Here is a 13,052-nt window from a genome sequence, read left to right as displayed (position 1 = left end):
TTGAAGAGATGTATGCCTCCCTGTGCTCATTATTTATAGTAGCAAAGGCATAGAAGCAACTTAACTGTCCATTGATAAATAATTGGAGAAAGAAGATATGGTAAATATATCCATGGAATGAGATGGCAGAGTTTCAACAGTGTGGATGGACTGTGCTAAGTGAAATAAATCAGACAGAGAAAGACAAATACCATATGATTTCACTTATGTGTGGAATCTAAAAAACAAAATACAAACAAAAAAGAAACAAACTCATACACAGAGAACAAGCTGATGGTTGGCAGATGGGGATGGGGTGGGGGACTGGGTGAAAAAGGTGAAGGTTAAGAAGTACAAATTGGCAGTTACAGCCTAGTCATGGGGATGTGAAGTGCAGCGTGGGGAATGTGGTCAATAATAACATAACAGCTACTATGGTGCCAGGTGGGCACTGGACTTCGTAAATGACATAAATATAAATAAATCTATTTTTATATTTGTATAAATATATTTTTATATTTACATAAATAAATATATTTATTAATTAAATGTAAATAAATTAACTGTATCAATAAATATAGCCCAACTGCTATGCTGTACACATGAAACAATATAATACTGAACAGTAACTGTAATGAAAAAAGGTTTTTTAAAGAAAAAAAATTTCCTCAATGATGTCAAGACTTCATCCTTGGAAACTGAATAGTATGTGGAAAGAGCCAAAAGTTGTTTAATGCCAAGACATGTGACCCAGAGGAGTGAATGAACTGAGCAGGTAACAACAACACTTTTTTTTTTGGTCCAAATAAGGCGTGGCATCATATTATGAGACTGATTTCCTTGTTTGGTGCATGACAAAGTCTGATATCAATTCACAAAAAGAAGTAAAGTACAAAATGGCTTTGAGCAAACTTGGTTTTGTTAGTCTAGGTGTGTAGGGCCCAGTTTTTGGATTATAAGATTTTGCAGGTACTTTGGAAGCGAATAGCACGTGATGTGGGGCAAATCCTATGTGTTGCAGAAGCCATTGTCTTCCCAATCAGAACAAATAAAGTTGAACTGGATGAACTCCCACTACCTTTCAGCCATGAAGTTTGATGAGTCTAAGTCTTGGTGGAGTGTGAGGTGTGACTGCAGGGGCAAGAGCATGCGGAAGGAGATTCTAGGGGGCCTGCGTCCAAGTAGGCAGGTGGGAAGGGCTGCTGGAAAGAGCAGCTTCCTTACAGCCGGATGGACGGGTTCAGGTGTCTGGGCACCTCTCCCTGGCTGGAAGTGACAACACGAACAGCCACAAACATTTATTATGCACTCACTCCACACCGGCACCATGCTTTGCACACATTTCCTCATTAGGTCCTTGCAATAGCCTTGTGGAGTCAGTAGTGTTATTATCCCCATTTTCCAGGTAAGAAAACTGAGTCGTAGGGAGAGGAATGTAGTGTAGATATTCAAAGTCAGTTTAGTCACAGAATGACAATAGGAAGGGCAGAAGGGAATACATCCCCAATGGCCAGATTTCATTATAACAGCTGAGGATTGTTGATGGTATATGTGAAAATCAGTCAGCGAGTGGTTTTCTCATGGTTACTCCATGTACTACGTACTTATGTACTATTTGCTGACTGACCCAAGTTGTCCATTTCATTATTAAAAAGTTGCTGAATTGAACTTCCAACTAAGATGGAGGTGTAGGTGGAAATATTGCACCTCCTCGCATAATCAAATTTAAGGACAACAAAGATTTAGAAACAAAAACACAACCAAAACAGAAAATTGAACTGTACGGAAGTCCAACAACAGCAAACCATTTATCCAGACTGGTAAGAGGGGAGGAGTCCATGGCTGGTGGGGAGGGGTTGAGGCAGGGAAAAGCAGTGGCTGCCAGACCAACCCAGGCGCGCAGGTGGCAACGGGCAGACCCAGTGAGGGTGCAAGGCAGCTGGCTGACTGAGGCCACACATTCATGAGCAGATAAACCAGGTTAAAAAACAGACAGTGAGACAGACCACTCAGGCTAGGGCCCCAGCAACAGGAATTAAAGCCTAAAAGCACCAATTGGAAAAACGTGCCGGGGTTGAGGTGCTGGGAGAGGCTCCCCACAGGGTCCTAGAACGTACACAAGACACAAGCCCACCCATCTGGGAACCAGCACCAGAAGGGCCCAGTTTGCTTGTGGGAAGTGGCAGAGGGGACTGAAATCCGAGAGAGCTCAGAACAAGCACCATTGCTTCCTCTCTGACCCCGCCCCGAGTCACAACCCAGTGACTGGGTTGACTTGCGCCGGTGAACACCTAAGCTTTTGCCCCTCATATGTAACAGGCGTAACCTGACCAAAACATTATGGCTCAAGCAGAAGAACAAATCAAAGCCCCAGAGCCAATACTTTTAAGCAACCAAGAGATAACCAACCTGTCAGATGCATAGTTCAAAACACTGGTGATCAGGATGCTCACAGAACTGGTTGATTTTGGTTGCAAATTAGATGAAAAAAATAAAGGCTGTCCTAAATGAAATGAAGCAAAATGCCCAGGGAACCAATAGTGATGGAAAGGAAATTGGGACTCAAATCAATGGAGTGGACCAGAAGGAAGAAAGAAACATCGAACCAAAAAAGAATGAAGAAATAAGAATTCAAAAAAATGAGGAGAGGCTTAGGAACCTCCAGGACATCTTTAAATGTTCCAACATCTGAATTATAGGGGCACCAGAGGGGAAGAGGAAGAGCAACAAGTGGAAATTTTATTTGAACAAATAATAAAGGAGAACTTCCCCATTCTGGCAAAGACAATAGACTTCCAGGAAGTTCAGGAAGCTCAGAGAGTCCCAAAGAAGGTGGATCCAAAGAGGAACACACCAAGGCACATCATAATTACATTAGTCAAGATTAAAATGAAGGAGAGAATTCTAGAAGCAGCAAGAGATAAGGGGACTGTCACCTGCAAAGGAGTTCCCATCAGACTGTCAGCTGATTTCTCAAAAGAGACCTTACAGGCAAGAAGGGGCTGGAAAGAAGTATTCCAAGTCATGAAAACCAAAGACCTACATCCAAGATTGCTCTATCCAGCAAAGCTTTCATTTAGAATGGAAGGGCAGATAAAGTGCTTCTCAGATAAGGTCAAGTTCAAGGAGTTCATCATTACCAAGCCCTTATTATATGAAGTGTTAAAGGGACTTATCTAAGAAAAAGAAGATAAAAAATATGAACAGTGAAAGAACAACAAACTCACAGTTATTAACAACCACACCTAAAACAAAAGCAAACCAAGAGGACAGCTATATCAGGAATGGAACCATAGAAATGAAGATCACATGGAGGGTTAGCAACAGGGGAGTGGGAGGAGGAGAGAGGGGGAGAAGGTACAGAGAATAAGTAGCATAGATGGTGGGGAGAAAATAGACAGGGGGAGGGTAAGAATAGTATGGGAAATGTAGGAGCTATAGATCTTATGACTCATGGACATGAACTAAAGGGGGACATGAATGTGGGTGGGAGAGGGTGGGCAGGGTGGAGGGGAATGAAGGGGGGAAATGGGACAACTGCAATGGCATAATCAATAAAATATATATATTTTAAAAGTTGCTGAATTGTTGATCAACAAAGGGAGAGAAAATAAATTTCTCTTATAGACAGTTAAAATAGAGCTAGGACCGACCAGAGCATTCTGGTGATTGAGTGATCAAGGCAAGCAATGTTTTGATTCGCACCAGGGATGAGTATTTTTTCAACCTCATTCACTAAAAGTCACTCTAAAACCCAAGTAAGGGAAGACCACCCACGTGCCTCTTTCTGCAGTGACAGGCACTCTGGCTGCTCTCTGAGCAGGGTGTGATGGGACTCAGCCTCTAATGGACTCTCTGATTTGAAACCCTGAAAGTATTTAACTAAAGTTTTGGTATCACTCTGCTTTATTGTTACTTCCTTCTTTGAGTACAGAAAGGAAATTCTGGGTTTTGGCTTATTCTTTTACTCAAACCAGAGCCCGGGATTTGGAGCCAGCCAGCCAGCCAGCCAGTTTAAATCCCAGCTCTGTTTTTCATTTGCTGCATAACCTTGGGCAAGTTAAAGGCTCCAAGCTGTAGTTTTACAATTATAATGTACGTCACAGGGTTACTGTGGGGATTAATTCAATAATGTTAGTGACACTGTAGGGGTGCCATCCAAGGCAGAATCTACCATTAGTGTCATCGTTTTTCACAAAGAGGACTATATTACTCCTAAGGCTGGGGTGGGGGGCAATGCAAGCCACTGAAAAACACAGTCTCTACTTTGTAAGTGTGCTTGGAGATCTCTCTCCCTCTTTCTCTCTCACACGTGCACACACACACACACACACACACACACACACACACACAGAGTTAAATGCATTGAATAGCAGCAATTCGAGGCTGGCATTAGAGGCAGAGACAAATGCTGTAACAGCTTTGAGGAGACTACTGAGCCCATGAAGTGGGCTCATGAAGTGGCCCATGAAGTCTTCTCGTTTTAAGGATTTGCACCTTCATGGCTGTTGGGGCCTAGACCAGGATAAAGAAATAAGCGATGTGAGTGATTGGGGCTGTCAGAAGACCTGTCTGGCTGGAGTGGGATGCGTGTGTAGGGAGGCAGTGGGCAATAAGGCTTCAGGGTGAGCTGGGGGCACACACAGTGATATTATTAACAATGGAAGCAGCAGTCGCTATTTATTTAGCTTTCCCTGTGTGCAGGCCAGGTGTTATATTAATTGTACTCTCTCCATATATTATCTCATTTAATCCTCATGACAACACTGCAGTGTAGGTCTTATTATTACAGGTTTTCAAGGGTACTGAGACTCAGAGAGGTTGGGTAACCTGCCCAAGGACACAGAGCTAGAAATGGACAGATCCACAATCTGGATGCACAAGTGTACAAACGGACACGGCTGCAGACAGATGCACAGGGGCCCGAGCACAGGCGAGCCCTCTAGCTGAGTTAGGGGCTACTTCTCTCCTTCGAGGGACCCAGTGTGAAAAAGTTAGCCCTCTGCTCATCTATCCCACTTCTTCAGAAAATATTTCTGTGGCTTTGGTCCTCATGATAGGCAAGCCAGAGGGCAGGAGACTGGGACTAAGATGAAGGGAGCGAGGTGACAGGGTGCAGGATTTAAGGAGGCACTCACTGTTAGGGCCCACCCTGATAGTGAAGGTGCGCTTGGGAGTAAGTACCTCCTTAAATTCTGTGCCCTGGCCACTTCATTTGCCTCATCCTAGTTGTGACCCTGCATGGGAGTGGGGGGTCCTGCAGCTTCACTGTGAGGGGCAAGAAGCTTTTCTTATTCCAAAGTCTGGCAGAAATTCCCTGGGCTGGGCCACTGCTCTCCTTTTTGTCCCCAATTTAACTAGGTGGGCAGGGGAGCAGGCAGGATTCAGTCTCAGGTAATCTTTCCACTATTCACCCTCCCTTCTTCTCCCTGCGTCCTCCAAGCCACCCCCTCAGGTCTGACCTACACTCTGTGTGCCTTGAGGGTTGAGTCTGGCTTACCAGCCTCCAGCACGGTGCCCCTCCTCCAGGGGAAAGGGGTGGGGGCAGCTGGTCGGTCCCAGGGGCCTGCCCTGAGAGCCACCTGGTTATGCCCCAGGGGCTGGGAGGTTTAGGCACTGCTCTCCTTCGCCCTCTAGAGGCTTGGGGTGGCACTGGGTGAGGCGCCCAGGAGGGGTCCTGATTGAGGTGGGGGCCCTGGGCTTCCAAGAACGTGTCGAAGTTGTCTACAGCCAGACCACAGACTCATCTGGAGTCTGCTGATGGAAAGTGCCTAGCAAGTGGTGCTGCCAGCTCAGGCAGAAGGGTGTTCAAGGTCCCCTACCTCTGTCTGAGTGGGTGTGGAGGGTTCTCCCTCCTGTGGGCCAGAGAAGGAGCTCCCCAGCCTGTGCCCTGCCAGAGCAACTGGACAGTCCCTCTCTATTCTCATCTTCCCCTTGGGCGGCTGCAGGGAGGCTGGAGGTTGCCCCTGCCTGGCCTGGGGCATGTGGGGACACCTACAATCTACCTTTTCACAGCCAGGCATCTCCAGAGGGGCGTTAGGTCAGAAGGGGAGGATGGTGAGGAGTGTGTCCCAGGTGGCTTTGTGAGGACAGAGCCCGGCACACAGCAGGAGAAGTCTCCAGCCCCTAGTCAGGTAGGATGGACAGAGAAGGGGGAGGACGAGGATGCGGAGAGAGCCCGGGAGGATGGACAGAGGTGCGGAATCACTGAATAAACCTTTCTAGGCTGGAAGATTGGGTGCTGGGGACCTGGGCTCCTACAGGAGACAGGGTGGCCCACCCAGCTTCCTTGTAATACGTACATCATTTGCATGGCAGCATATCTGCTTACCTGGCCCCTTCAAGGTTCCCTGGCCTTGCCTCAAATTGTTCATTATTTGGCTGTGGCATTTGGGGGCGCTCGTTGCTCATTCTTCTACTTACTTGGTCCTCACTGCGGCAAAAATGAAGGTGGATAATGGGGGAAAGGGACTTCCTTCCTGAGTGGATTTTCAGTCTTGGTTCCCCTAGGAGACCAGAGATTCTTGGGTTTTGGACAGTGGAGGAGGAGGGACTTTGGAACGAGTTACGGATTTGCCCCACCTGCTCACGTGCCAGGCCAGGAGTAGAGCAAGGACCGGCTCTCTCCTAGAGCCTTACCAGCTGCCTCCACGTGAGGGATGGTGGGAGAACACCCAGGGGAAAAGCAGGACCAGCCTGAGTGGCCTGGCAGTCCTGGCGGAAGGAAGGCCCCTGGTCCTCACACCCTGCCTTGTGGCTATCCCAGCCTTACCCTCACAGTGCCCAGTGGGTGTCATTTCTACTTCTCAGACAGTGGCTCTGGGCTCCCCTGCCCAAGCCGCTGTCACGGCGGAGGTGTAGGTTCTGCCCCAGTGCGGTCCTGCTAAGCCTGGAGGCTCGGAGTGTCTGCGACAGGGAGCCCAGGGCTGAGGTGCCCTCTCACCCCCTCCCACCGGGGAACTTTCCCTCCATTTCCCACAAACACTTGCTTCGCCACTTGACAGCCTTCTCATTCCATTCCCCCGCTGCCCTGTTCTCAGCCCCACCACACCCCGGACAAATATCTTCCCGCACTTCAGCTCCCAGATCAGAGGCACACGTACCCCACCCACCTCTGCTCCCGAGGGGGGGCCTGGGAGCTGACACCCTTTTTGCTCTTTCCTCCTTTCTCTCTCCTTCCTCTCCCTTTCTCTCCTACTCCCTGACATTTCATCCGGGCCAGGAACGGGCCTGGAAGTCTCTAGATAAACATCCTGCTGCTATCATCCCATAAATCCCCCAAAGATGATGAGTTTGGTAGGCCTCTGCTTATCTAACTTAAATCCTTGCTATAGCCCCAGCTGTTCTGGTTGATGGCAACAGGGAAACTCAGGTTGTTTACCAGACAATGGACGGAAGAGTATGCTCTTCTCCCCCTCCCCACCCACCTGCACTCCAGCAATCTTTAAGCACCTAAAAGGGGCCCCAAGCGGGGCTCTCCGGTCCTCCCTCCATCTCTTTCGGTCAGCCAGGCCATGGGTCAGAGTGTCTACCACTCGCATCCTTACAGCTTCCTCCCACCCCCTGCAGCCATGGACTGGGAGCCTTAACAGGGTTTTAGAAACCAGTGTACCCTTTCACTCTATGGAGGGGACAGTCAGGCCAGAGATGGGCAGAGTCTTGTTCCAGGTCACACAGCAAGACAGCGACAGTTCTGGGCTTTGGACTTAAGTGTCCTGACTTCCTGCCATGGCCCTGCATGCAGACATCTGAGGAGCTGCTCAGGAAGCAGCAGCATTTCATGCCAAGGCTTTAGAGACTTTAAAGCCTTGTGTGAGGGGCTTTCGGGGTGACTCCTCTGGCAGTATTGGGGGGTGCTCATGAGATGTCCAGGCTCTCAACAGCCCTGGTCAGCTTGCCTGAATCAGCGTGAGTTCTGGGAACACACGCCTCTCCTCTGTGGGGCCCCATCTGTGGTGGTGGTGGTGGTGGTGGTGGTGGTGGTGTGTGTGTGTGTTTGTGTATTAGTTCCTGGGGCCTTCAGCCTGCTGGAGACCGGAGGGGTGCTGGAGAGGAGATTGGTGCCTGAGTGGTGGGGAGAGGAGCAGCCGCCCAGGTCAACGGCGAATCTGGGGAAGGCAGACTCCTGGGCCCGCCTCCGTCCACTTTAGGGCCTCAGCTCAGGCAGGGATTTGGGGGCAAGGGTTGATGCCCCTCACTGCACTCATTGCCCGCTCTGGAGTTGCCCCCCCAACTCCCCTAGCACCTAGATGGATAGAAGTGTGTCCCATCTCCTGAGAAATCTCTTTTCTGCAGTTCTCCTTTAGTCTCTGGAAGGCCAGTGGGAATTGGGGGGATGTGAAGACGATCTTTTCCCCTAGCTTGTCCCCCACTTCCCAGCCTGGCCCCCAACAGTGAGCGGGAGTGGAGAGCAGTCACCTCCCGGGGGCTCTGAGAAGCTCAGGCTTCTGACAGGCACAGAGGAACACACAGTCAACGGGACTGGGGGGAGTTCTCCTGGGACAGTGGGGGCCGGCGGAGATCAGGGAGAGAGAAGGAAGAAAGGAGGGGTGGACATATCCAAGGAGAGAGAGAGGAGTGAAAGGGAAATGCGGTGGTTACTGATAACTGCCTGTGGTCTGGGCAGCTGGGGGTGGAATTCCAGCCCAGGGCTGGGCTTGGCCACCCCCATCACTTTTTCACCAGTGGCTGGCACCTGTGAGGTCCCGCTGTGGTGGGTGTGGGCCACACTTTGTATGGAGAGTCGGGGGAGTCCTGGCCTCGTCTTCTCAGGAGCAGAGGAGATATGAAGCCATGTAGATCAGGGCCCCAGGTAGGCCGCATTCCCAGCTGGGGACTGCACATTCCAGTCTCAGTCGAGAGTGGACTGGGGCAGGGCAGACATTGAGCTGGTGCAGCCTGGCACGGTCACCTGATTGGTAAATAGCTGCTGTTCCAGCTCCTGAGTCCCCTGTATGCCTCTCAGACCACCCCTCTCCCTGGCTGGGTCCCCAGGACCTTCCCGCAACCCAGAAATGGAGGGCAGCGCAGCACAGGCCCCTGGCTGTATGTGAACCGTGCCAGGGCCTCAGTGGGTGTTAAATACTATTTTAGCTGTCACCCTCAGCTGGTGGGGGTGAGGGGCAGGTGTCTCAGAGCTGGAGCTGCCCAGGGACAGGTCTTGGGACTTGGGGAAGCGGGCAGCAGGCACAGCAGCCTGCAGCGCGCCCTGCCTTACCTTTCCTGATGCTTCCAGCTGTGTTCCGGAGGGAGATGGGTCTGAGTAGGCTGGCATGAGGGATGACGTAGGCAGGAGGACCCCCTCTCCAGGGGGTGCCGGGCGGCCAGGTTCACACCAGCTGCACCCTGTGCAGAGCATGCTGAGCCCCCCACAGGGGAAGGAGGAGCAAGCGCTGGAGCCCTGGGCCCAACGGCGGACCTGCTCCAGAGGCACATGGCACCTGGTGCCTGTGCCCTTTCCTGGCACTGCCTGGCTCCCCAGCTAGCTAGTCAGCTCTTGGAGGTAGAAGCCCTATGTATCCAAAGGTGCTTGGTTCAGTGTGGACCCCGGATAACTGTCAGAAATGGTACCAGGCTATGATCAAGAGATCTACGTTCAGGCATTGTCTTTGTATAGCTGTTTAGCTTTGGACAGCTCTGGGTCTCATTCTGTTCATCTGGCCAGTGAAGGGATTTTCAAACTTCTTCAGTCATGGAGCCCTTTCTTTAAATGAAAGTCCAGTGAACCTCTAATCAGCAAGGCAGATAAAACTGGGTGTGCTTTGCCTGTCCACTCCCACCTGTCCCACCTCTGAGACCCCCAGCCCTGCAAGATCATGGTCTGATGTACTCTGGTGGATATCCCTTAACTAATTATCTGCCTCACGGATCACCTTGAGGACATTAGGCCAGGCTGCTCCTGGAAGCTGAGGGGGAGTCTTCCCCACCACTCTCCACCGCCCATCCTGCTCTTCTGGGTCTAGGAAGGCAGGCAGGATGGTGGGGGCGGCTCTTCCCAAGGGGTCGATCATTAACTGGCTTTGTCTTTGTGAACTGTCCCGGGGGGGCTTGGGTCATGGGCCAGGCTTCCGGGGGCCAAGGTGCAGGGGGTCACTAGGAGGAGGGGAAGGGCTCTTCTTGCTGAGAGCTGGGGGGCACTTTGGGTCCCTGTCTCTTTTATTTTTCCTAGAATTTCCCTGAAGGAATCTATGTTGTGGCCAATGCAGTGACAACTTGGTGACAACTGACCTGAAGAAAGGTGAAAGCAGGCACCCAGCTGTCGACATGCCCCCGCCCCCGTCATCTTTGGCATGCATGGTAGGATTTCTTTTTCTCCTTCTTCCTCTTCCTCTCCTCCTCTTTCTTCTTCTACAGGGGGATGGGATAAATCCATTTCCCTATTTCTTTCTGTTTTACTTTAAGGTGGTGGGTTTTCATTCTCTGAAAACGTGCTCTCACGTCGGGGCAGGGACAGGAGAAAGGGAAGGGAGGTAACGTGATGAGACACCTACTCTCGCTAGGCCAGGAGCTTTGCTTGTATTCCCTGTCACTCGGTATCCATAAGGGGATCAGTTCCAGGAAACCCCTCTACAAGATACCAAAATCCTCTACGCCAAGCCCCTGTGGGGATGGAAGGCAGACTGTGTCTCCCTACAACCTTGAGAGGTAGGCACTACGACTTCCATTTTATCGATGAGAAGAGAAGACTGAGGCTCAGCAAACCACAGCTCGGACAGGGCGAACCAAGGCTGAGCCCAGCCCGTCTGGCTTTTTCTATTGCAGGCTGTGCAGGCGCAGGGTGGTGCAGTAGAGCAGCGGGAGCTTCCCACAGTGAGGGTTCACCAAGCCAGTGTTTTTGTTTTGTTTTGTTTTAAGACAGAGGTTCTGGCCTCCCAAGTAAGAGGAACCAGTTCCCTACCTGCTGGAATTTGAGGGGTTCCTTGGAACCACATCTCCTCCATCCCCACTTGGTGCTGTGCCTCAGATTTCAGTATTTGTGCTGGATTTCTTTGAGCACTGTCCTCTCTCGGAGCCTTTAAGAATACACAACCCCTGGAAGAGGTGACACTTGGAGTGGTGATCTCAGCTGGAGTGTTTGAACTGGTACGGAGACTTAACCTTCAGGGATGTGACCCCATGCTTTCACCTAGGAAGGGCCTGAGGTCCAGAAGTGGGTACTGACTTGGCCAAGGTCACACCACGGGCAGCAGACTTGACTTTTCTGCTCAGTGCCGTTTCCAGGTGTTTACGTATCCGTGGCAGGCAGACAGGAAAGCTCTGAGCACCTGCTGGGGTAGGGAGGAGGCAAAGCCGGTGAAAAGATGTTTCTGCTTTCTGCCTCCGCCCAGCTGAGTGGCCCTGTGCTTGTCACAGGCTGGTGTCCTCCTCCTTTGGCCCCCAAGCAGACAGCAGCAGTGCTGGACCTACCTCTAGTGTCTGCTTGTTTGTTTAAATTCTCTGGCAGAGACATGCTGTCCCAGGGGGCGGGGAAACCTGCGTGGGGCTCACCTCGAGGGAGTGTCATTGTCCCTGTGGGCTTTGGCTGGCAAGGTTTCCGAAGGAGCCCCAATCCCCTTTCCTGCCTGGCCTCCAAGTCTCTATCAACCAGAGGAGCAGGGGGAGAACGTTGTGGGCCATTAGCATCCCCCAGACCTCCTTCCCCTGCCCGTTCTCCATCCCTGCTCCACTTGGCTGGCTAACTCTTACTCTCCCATCAAGACTCAAGTGCCACTTCTTCCAGGAAGTCTTCCTCTACTCCCAGCAATTACGTGCCCCCTTTGGAGCGCTTCTATTTTCAGTTTATTCTTTCACTTGTCTCCACATAGGAAGCCTCTTTCACACTGCTGCAGTCCCAGGGCCCAGCCCAGAACAGAGCCCATGGGCTGAGGTCAATGCTTGCTCATGGAAGAGAAGTTCCATGCTGCCTCCTGCAAAAAGCTCTTCCTTACGTCCATTCCAACCAGCTTGACTGCTCTCTCAGAACCTTCACAGCATCCGACCCTCTCTCGGGGCCTCTCTCCCATCTCACCTTCTGGGGTAACTGTGCACAACTGTGTGCAGCAACTCTGTCGGGCAGGTATTTTAACTCCTGTTTTACAGATGAGGGGAACTGCTGATCAGAGAGGTTGAGTAACTTGCCTATGGTCACACAGTTATAAAGTGACAGAGCCAGGCCCTAGCTGGTGTGGCTCAGTTGATTGGAGCATCATCCTGTGTACCGAAAGGTCACAGGTTTGATCCCCAGTCAGGGCAGATGCCAAAATTGAGGGTTCGGTCTCCTCTTGGGGAGCATATAAGAGGAAACTGATCGATGTTTCTCTCCCTCCCCCTCCCTCTTTCCCCCTCTCTAAAATCAATAAACATGTCTTCCAGTGAGGGTAAGAAAAAAGTGGCAAGCCAGGAGAGCCACTTGGGTCCTTTTAGATGCAAAGCCCTTGCGCTTTCCACTGCCCCACTTAGGTGTCCCTGCAACTCCTATAACATCAGCGCGACGCCTGGGCCCTGGGAGACCTTGGAAAAGATCCACCCATGGGAATGAAGCTTGGCTCCCGGCAGCGCTTGGTGGGGGGAGGGAATGTATCTTTAGGACCCCAGCCACCACCTGGTGCCATCACCTTCTTCCCAGAAGAGACTTCCTCCCAGACTGGGCAGGGGTGCGAACATGGGCAGCCGTGGGTAGGACGGCGGTCTGACTTTGAGGGTTCGTAAAGAGAGACGCAATGTCAGGAAGTGGACATGTGTGGGGCTGGCTGGCAGGAAGAAGCCATCTAAGGAGACAGCCTGGTGTTACAGGGTTAGACCGAGGCCCAGGAAGGAGAGGCAGAGACTTGGCTGCCGGGGCAGCGGGTATTGTGGGTAGGTGTGCTCTCCCGGATAGTGCCCCTGCCCCCTCCGCCCCCTCTTCTGACCGCTCCTCACCCCACTCTTTTCCCTTTTCCTGATTGGATTCTCAAGGGAGTTAACTTCTCTGGCTTCCTCTGCTCCTGGTTTGTTACCAGTTGGCACCATTACCTATCATTACCTGAGTCAAACCTCCAGGTCCAGTGAAAAAGAGACCCCTTTTCCTGACTTTCGCTTTGTCTCTCTGTTGCTTT

This window comes from Artibeus jamaicensis, unplaced genomic scaffold, assembly GCF_021234435.1.
Source record: "Artibeus jamaicensis isolate MK-2021 breed Jamaican fruit bat unplaced genomic scaffold, CSHL_Jam_final contig_484, whole genome shotgun sequence".
Classification (NCBI taxonomy): domain Eukaryota; kingdom Metazoa; phylum Chordata; class Mammalia; order Chiroptera; family Phyllostomidae; genus Artibeus; species Artibeus jamaicensis.
Note: the sequence above shows the minus strand (reverse complement) of the source record.